The sequence below is a fragment of the Ictidomys tridecemlineatus genome, chromosome 9, assembly GCF_052094955.1.
Source record: "Ictidomys tridecemlineatus isolate mIctTri1 chromosome 9, mIctTri1.hap1, whole genome shotgun sequence".
In the NCBI taxonomy this organism is placed as follows: domain Eukaryota; kingdom Metazoa; phylum Chordata; class Mammalia; order Rodentia; family Sciuridae; genus Ictidomys; species Ictidomys tridecemlineatus.
The window spans coordinates 58060280-58069336 of NC_135485.1; the positions used below are offsets into that span (position 1 = coordinate 58060280).

General features: G+C 41.2%; 1 long non-coding RNA gene across 1 annotated transcript; it reads left to right on the plus strand.

The window, feature by feature from the left end:
• Positions 1–4988: 4988 nt before the first annotated feature.
• Positions 4989–8017, plus strand: LOC144366728 (uncharacterized). Its single transcript, XR_013425833.1, has 2 exons — positions 4989–5201; positions 6839–8017. It is a non-coding gene; the product is annotated as an uncharacterized LOC144366728 (long non-coding RNA).
• The last annotated feature ends 1040 nt before the right edge of the window (positions 8018–9057 follow it).

The window sequence follows — 9057 nt, forward strand, 5'->3', positions numbered from 1 at the left end:
ATGAAGGGTTTTTTTTTTTGGGGTGAGTGGGGCAGGGAGGTACCAGAGATTGAACTCAGAGGCACTTGACCACTGAGACACATCCTCAGCCCTATTTTGTACTTTATTTAGAAACAGGGTTTTACTGAGTTGCTTAGGACCTCACCCTTGTTAAGGATGGCTTTGAAATCACGATTCTCCTGCCTCAGCCTCCCAAGCTGCTGGGATTACAGCTGCTGGGCCACTGTGCCCAGTTTGGCGTAACTGCATTTTAACATCCTGCCTTCCCAACCAAATTGTGAACTCTTAGACAAGGATTAGGTTTTGACACAAATATTTATTGAATACATGATCATTAACCCCAGTAAAAAGAATCTTGTATGAGACTAAAAGCTAAGATGATAAAGGACAGGGAGAACAGGAGGGACTCTGGGCTCTCATAAGGTTTAAATCATCCTAAATTTACAAAGCTTCAATTAAGATCTTAAACAGGTAAAAGTCTCCATAGGGAGGCTTTGTCATTTATCACTTGTGGTTAAGCTCACAAGCTTGGGAGCCAGACTACCTGGATTCATGTCCTAGCTCTACCCTTTCCTGGTTGTAAGCCCTCCAGCATGTTTCTTAAATCTCTTTCTGGAAAATGGGGATAGTAAAGGTGTGACTATGAGTTTTAAAGGAGTTGACATGCAAAAAGAAATTTTTTTTTGGAAGAGTATTTAGCACATAGTATGCACTCAATAAAAGCTAACTTTATCAAAATTAGAGAAAGAGTAGAGTATGAGCTAACTTTGGAATATCTGAACAAAGTATCATTGTGGTAGAGGCAGGTTGTCACACAGTACATTTGGTTGGGAAAGTAATTTGACATTTTTAAAGCACCTACTTTGGAGCCTGGTTATTATTATTTATTACTATTATAGATCATTTCCATTTCAGAGTTATGGAAAATGTAATGACACAGAGATGTTCAATCACTTGCCCAAGATAGTACGTTTACTGAGAGGCTGAGCCTAGTTTCAAATCTAATTTCAAAGGAAAATAGTAGAGTGGTAAAACATCCCATTTACATGGAGAAGAAACCTGGAGTCAGGTGGTAGAGACTTTTAAGAAGATGATTCAAAGACTCCTGAGCATGGGGAATGGAGAGCTGGTAATCCCAGGACTAGATTTTTTCATATCATCCAACAGAACTTTCTTAGGGACACTGGCATCCCTGATCCTTAAGTACCCTGGGACAGACATTGGGACCATGCACCATTAAGGCACAGAGATAGTTGTTACCACTCTATTAGTTCTCTTCACCTTTCTCCTCAGTAATAAAACTGTGGGTTTTATCTGGGCATGACCAACTAGAATAAAGACCTCATATTCCAACCTCCTTTGGCACCTAATGTCTCCAGGATTATGTTCTAGTCAATGAGGCATTGAAGTGTGATGTGGCAACTTCTAGGAAACCTTGTCAAAAGGCAAGTGATGTGTGCCTCCTTCTTTTTCTCTTCAATGTCTCCTCCTGAAATGTGTCTGTATGGTCCCAGCTGCCATCTTGGAAGCTTGAAGACCACAACCTGGAAATGGTAGAGCAGAGAATTGAAGAAATTAGGCTATGGAGCTCTTCCTGCTCTAAATCACGCACATCGGGAGTTCTTTATGAAGGAGAGAAATAAACTTTATCTTGCCTAAAGGCTCTATTAATTTATATGTTTCTCTCACATTTTCTGTTAACCAAATCAATACTTATGCCTCCTAGTTAATAGAATCCCACTCCTGGTATGTGTACACTTGAGCCTTCCCATACTCTGGCCCAGGTTGAAGAGACTGGAGTCCTGGCTCTGAAGACCAATCCCTTGCTCTACCACCCAAAAGCGAAAAAGACAGCCCCAGTTTCCAAAAGTGGTTCTTAGCTCTATGCATCTTGTTCAGCATCTTCTTTTTAGACAAAGACTGGTAACCATGGAAGCTTCAAATGTATTATTAGTCTACTAAGCAGAAAAATAAAACATTATTTTCCTGCTGTTGTGACTATCAGAAAAAAAGAAGCCCACTAAATAAACCCAATCATGGTAGCTCTGTTGATTGAATAGTGATTGAAATAAAATGTTATTTATAAATCTGAAAAAAAGTTGATAAATTAGTATAATTCTTTTAACTTAAATCTTATACCTCATTTCTTCCTTGGAAAATAAATGTAATTTGTTTGAAGAGCCAATTGTTATGGCTAACCCTGCAATTATTTATTTGTTCATTGATTCATTCAAAATATAGTCATTCATTCAACAACACTCATTAGTTTTACAAAGTAAAAAGACAATACTTGCAAACAGAATTTATTTGTCCATCATGCAGGACACTGGAGGGAAAAAAATCAGAAACCTTGCCCCTGGCAGATCAGGAAATGTACAGACTTGCTAAGAAGAGAAAAATAACATCTAGGGAGGAACTAAAACGTATAATCAAATCTGGGCTGAGACTTTCTTGCTAAAGGCTGTTCAGACACACAGCACATGCTTACATATATAAATATATGAAGGTTCTACTATGATGAAGCAGCTGCCCAAGGGGAGGTAAATGGGAGACTCGATGGTTTGGACTCACAGATCAGACCCTCTCAAGCTCACCTCAAATATGCCTGTCTAACTGGCTGGAGATTCTCATTTGAAACTTCTCATCCCTCAACCATCTCCCTTCCATGAAATCTGAACCCATTTCAAAACCCAGCAAAAGGACAAGCCACTATAAGGTCTGTGTCTTACTACATAAAATTATGTGTGAGCTGGGCATGGTGACATGCCTGTAATCCCAGTGATCCTAGTTATTCAGAAAGTTGAGAGAGCAGGATTGCAAGTCCAACGTCAGCCTGGACAATCTAGCAAGACCCTGTATCAAAATAAAATTTTAAAAGTACTGGGATGTAGCTTAGTGGTAGAGCTCTTACCCAGCATGTACATGCTCCTGGGTTCAGACCCCTACTACTACTAAAAAAAAAAAAAACCAAATAGGCACACCTATAAAATTAGGAAGGGTCAACAAATACTAAAGTTCCTGAAGGTTTAATGGTCTAAGAGTCCCAAGAATAGCTGTCATTTATCTAAACACATATATACCAAATACTTTACAAACCCATTATTTATAATTTAATACTGCTATGTCCATTGTAGTTAAAGGGGATCTTGGCACAGGAAAGTGAAGTTCGGTGGCTTATGCCCGTAATCCCAGGCACTCAGGAGGCAGAATCAGGAGATCACAATTTGGAGGCCAGCCTGGGCCAGTTAGCAAGACCCTGTCTCAAAACAAGAAATAAAAGGACTGGGATGTGACTATCTGGGTTCAATCCCAGTATCACAAAAGAAGAAGAAGAAGAAAAAGGAGGAGGAGGAGGAGGAGGAGGAAGGAAGGAAGGAAGGAAGGAAGGAAGGAAGGAAGGAAGGAAGGAAGGAAGGAAGGAGGTGGAGAGTTCAGTATCACATAGATTCACAAAGAAGTGGCACAGCCCAGGCTGTCAGACTATAAAGCGGTGTTCTTGGCACCTGGGTGTTAAATACATGTGCTACTCTCTAAATAAATTCTCTTTTCCAGCATTGGTAGCCCCTATAACACGCCCACACATTCTCTTTGTTGTATAACCATTTATATAAGTGTCTTTCCAAAATATGAGTTCCTTGGGAGAAAGACTATATTTGAATCATCTTTCTAATACTGTCTGCTCAGAATATGGGACTTGGCACATAGTAGGTGAGCAAATGTTTAGTCAATTAACTGTATCAATCACCAAAACTTAACAATTATGAGCACCTTGCACACTCATCTGGTGTGCAACAGGCCATGAAGACTGGGCGTCCTTCTGCTATGTCACATTATTTGTGGTGAATACATCCCAATGCATGCCATCTTTAAATCTACTGAATACCTCTTAAGGGCCAAGTGCTGTGCTAGGTCCTTTAAAGAATACAAAGATTATTAAGACATGGCTTCTGTCCTTCTGGAGCCTACAATGTAGAAATAAGACAGACACAAACAAATGGCTTGACCAGGAAGGTGATTATGACAGGGATAACAAGGAGACATAAATAGAGCATTTTGTTGAATGCTCTATCAACAGAAATCACATCATGGTTATAAGCATTACCAAGAAAGAAAAATTGTTCCTATGCATATCAATATGATTTGAAGATGCATCTTTATTTCAGAGGTTTCAAAATATTTTTAAAATAAGCCTCTTGAATGAAATATTACTGATACATGCTACAATGTGGATGAATCTTGAAAACATGCTTAGTGAAAGATGCCAGCCACTACAGGTCACATCCTGGGTGATCTCATTTTTATTAGATCCCAAATAGGTAAATTGAGGGAGACTGAAAACAGATTAGTGGTTACTTAACCTGGGCAAGATGGAAGGAAGGCAGCAGATAAAGAGCACAGAACTTCTTCTTAAGGCAATGAAAATATTCCAGAATTCATTTCGGGAATAGTTGTATAACTCTCTGACTATACTAAAAAAAAAAAAAAAATGAAATGCTCACTTTGAGTGGAGTGAGAAAGGGGATCCTGGCATAGGTAACCGCTTAAGCCAAGTGCAGGCAGCAAGGGTCCTGGGTGAAGTGGAAGTGGAAGCTGAAGGAACGCAGTTTTGGTGGGAGATAAGGCTCAAAAGGCAGGCTGGCCCCTGTGAAGGAGGGCATTGAATGCCAGTCTTCCAGATGCCCCTTTCTCCACGTGTAAAGAAAAGCCTTGAAATTCTCTCCCAGTGCCGATCTTTAAAACTTTGGCAACTTCACACACAAAGGAAATGTATTCTCAAGACTTCTTCTAGCGACAGGGCACTGTTACTGACCTGACAGGCAGTAAAATCCCCTGTGGAACTTGGAGCCAGATGACAAAAAGGTTAAATAAGCAAAAAGGGCATTGCCACCGGAAACGCGGTGTTTAAACAGATGCTGGGAAGAACTGAGGATTCTGACAAGGAGCCAAGAAATTCCAAAGGTCAGTCAGCAGAACCAGGAAGCCAAAAAGAAAAAAGTCAGCACTGTGCTAAGAGTCACACGGAAGGATGAGAATCTCACTTCTTCTCCAAGAGGATTGAAAATGAAGAACAAAATGCTGTGCAGAAGGGAAGGAGGCAGAGCAAGGGAAGGAAAAGAGTTGGCATCCCAGGCCCAGGGGAGCGAGCCTATGAGAAGGAGCTCCTGGGCTCCAGGTCCTGAATTGGCCTGCCCTGAACCATGGTATGAACCTAGGGCCATGCAGGACACAGAGCACAAAGGAGGCAGGGACCAGAATTGGCCCAGAGATTTCCCAAGCTGTCCCTGGAGGACATCCAGCCTCTAGCCTGGACAGGGGCAGCCCCTGCATACTCTTTTGCCTTTGGGGAGGGGACTCCAGGAAGCTGTGCTGATTCAGCACATCTCCAAAGTGGGAGAGAGAGGCATGCGGGAGGTGGAACACAGCAGAACGCACCCGGGCTGGGACCCCCAGCATGGTGGGCCTGGGCCTTCAGGCAAGATGCAGCTGCACTAATAAATAGAGAAGAAAATGACACCGTTTTTCCTTACCTTTGCTCTTGATTTACCTCTTTAGTTTCTGCTAGAGCTGCAAAAGTTTTAAATGAGCTCATTTCTCAAGTAGCATTACAGCACAGTCTACTTTTCTTTCCAGAAATTCTGATAGGGTTCTCCAGATGTGGAGCCCTGGGAGCTCGAAAAGCTTGCCCTAGAGGGCTCTACAGGCAGCTCAGGCCTTCTTCCTCTAGGAAACCAGGAAACATCCTTCATTTAGAATAACAGTGGTCAGGCTACTCCACACTGAGCAAAAAATATGAGCTCATGGCAGTGTTGGGTAAATTGAAACAAAGTGTTTATTTACCTGGAGGGTAACCCCACCCACTACTACAAAGGGTAGGAGGCCTCTGAATTGTAGTTTGTGCCCTGGAAGAACCTTCTGGTCCTTTCTCCTGAACTTTCCATGGTGTCTCCTTCTCCTACTCCTCCACTCTTCCGTAAGGAGACTCTGTGTCCTGGACATAGGGTCATCTGGGCACAGGGTCTCTGGGCAGTGGTGTGAGGCCCCAGTACATTGCAGCAGGCTGGGGACAGCCAGACTGGCCATACCTGGACTTGTAGGAAAAATAGCCTATTGGGAAAATACCCTCCTAGATCTACCAAATCTAGCCTAACACTGGCTTCTTCCAAGAGATTATCAAGAAAGGAAAAATATAAGTAAGCAAGTTTGTCTGGCTAAGGGGTGGTGTGAGGAGAAGTAAAGACTTCAGATTGGGTAGAGCTGGATTTAAATCCCTCTTAACTGGGTGACCTTGACCAGAGTACAGAACTAGGTACAACCTTGGGTTTGCATCTGGTAAAGTTGGTGAGGAGGATAAGCCAGGGGTACCTAAACTTTGAGCAGTACCTAAACTTTGAAAGCCAGGAAGGCATTTGCCATGATTTCCATGCAGAAATATATTCTGAGATTAAAGTCAACCCACTTAGAGGTGCACCTTTGGAAGGCAACTGACCTGTGAGCAGGCGGTTGAATTTACTTCATTTTTTAGATGAAATAATAATATATGGAAGATCATAGGCCGATGTTGGGTCAGGCTTGTGAAATTATAGGCTGTTTTCAAATTTGTTTAAAGACTTAAATCTACATAGTTCAAGCCTCCTGGGATATCCCCCACCTCTTGTCACACCCCCACATAGAGCACTATCTACAATCCCTTACTCTAATTTTTAGAGGGTCACCAAATATGTCAATGCATGTATGTACATATGCAGAGATATACATTATGTAATACTTTGTTCCTTTTAGCCTGCTTTGGAACCTCCTGAAAATAAAATCTCTTATTCTTATGTACATTCTTTTGCAGCTTTCACTCCTTAATTGGTACCCCTTAAGCTGAGCATCAGGAAGAAGGAAACACCAGAGAAACTCAAAGATCCGAAGGACACCAACCCTGCTCAAGTCACTCTGGAAGCTGACTAGCCTGAATGTGCCCAAAGCTTGAGGAAACATCAGCCCTGCTTCAGCCACTCTGGGTTGGATGTACAAGGTGAAAGATATACTAACCAAAAGGAAAAATGGACTGTTTCACTCTTTAAGACAGCTCTTATACTGTCATTGCCACCCCTTACTTCTGTCATATACAGAGTCCTTTGTTTTGTCTTGACCCTAGGACTGATAGCAATCAAACACATAGTTAATAATATCAGAAAACAAACGCATGTACCAGTTCAATCCTGAAAGGGCATTGCAGTTGAGATCCAAGCTCACTATTTGGAGGATGGTTTCCTTTTCTTGGTGGATTCAAAAGCTTAATTGACATAGCATGGATTGTGCTCTGAACTTGTGTATTGCTTCCATGTTTGTTTCCTCTTTTCATTAAAACTAGTGGTTCTACAATAGAAGCAGGTTTCCTTTTTGAAAAAGAGAAACAACAACTATGATATTACATTATATAAAGCTTTAAGCCAAGAAGATAATAATGCCCTTTGACTTAGAGGATTAAATAATGAGCATCAAAGGGGGTAATGCTGTAGTTTCCAAAAGACTCCCACCTTAATTGTAACACACAAGTCTCTCTCCTAATCAAGAAGAGATTATTTTAAGAAGTCAACAAAATTTCCAGAGCACTCATTGTGCTTTGAGCTCCTTTTTGTTGTAAAGGCCAGGTTTCTCTTTCTTGTAAGAGTTAGGCCTGCAGGGCTGGGGTTGTGGCTCAGTGATAGAGCACTTGCCTCGCACATGTGAGGGCCCTTGTTCAATTCTCAGCACCACATAAAAATAAAGGTATTGTGCTCATCTACATCCTAAAAGAAAATAGTCTCCAATCAAGTTTTTTGATGTGCGAAAATTTCTGTTTTCTGTGTAAAACCTCTGTCCAACCTATGAATGTGGAACAAAGTTCAGTTATATTAAACATTGTGCTGTGTAACCACCCACTGCAATGTTAGAGCTAATTTCCAGACCAGACCTGGGCTCCAGAGCTTGTTTGGTGTTATCCCCTCTGGGTTGCTGCAGCTTAAATAAATCTGCTTCCTCCAAATTCCTCAGGTGTCCAGACTCATCTTTCCTGCATCAATGCCTGCTTGAAATGCTAGAATGTCCTAATTCTTGAAGGGCCTGAAGAGACAGTCTCTCAGACTCTGTCACAGTATGAATTCTAGGAAAAGTAATTCATCACAATGAATCTAATTTCAGGTTTCATTATAGGGACTTCCTGGATGTAATATCAAAGTTGCATGATAAAACTTGTATACGTCTATTGAGTTGCCATGATATACTCCATAAAGATATATAAATGACATATTTGAATAAAAATTTAATCTGGGGGAAAATATGTTTTGTGAGAAATCTAAAGCCATGCTTGCATTTTGTGTTATTTTAAATATTATGCTGTAATAATATTATATTTTATTATTACATTTTTAAATCTGAAAAAGACATCAGGATTTTGTACCATAATATTGTCAAAAAGGGAAAATTTTATTGATTAGAAATATGCTTTCCTGTTTTTAGAGCTAACGGTTGAATTAAAGTTTTGCACCAGACACCAAGTCCATCAGAACCTCAGTCTGGTGAAACCACATCTTGGTGCCTGCCCAGGCCAGTGCCCAAGAGCAGGTCCCAGAAGGAAATCAGGCTGGCTCTTCCCAGAGCCCTCTGGACAGAGGTTGGCCTCCTCCACTCTTAGTGTTATTTTTTCTCTGATTGCTTGGCTCCTCTCCATGCTCTTCAAGCTGTCCTCTCCCATCTTTGTTGTTCAGTGACATCACCTGTCATTCATGTTTTTATAGACCTCTGAGGAAGAGAAAATCCACATGGATTTCAGAATGGCTCAAGATGCAAATGACTGGTCATAATTGGACACCCTAAAAGGGGATGGTATTGATGGCACAGGGGTATAAATCTCATGATGGGCCAGAAAACTCATTTACAGAGCAGCCAAAGGTCTGTGTAGATCCATAAAATGGCCACAAACAACCTGAAAATCTAGGTAGTAACTCATCTGGAGCAGTCATAACCTCTTTCGGCTGGAGAAATATCAGTGGCTTCTTTTGGAATTGAATTAGGTGTGAAAAATAGCCC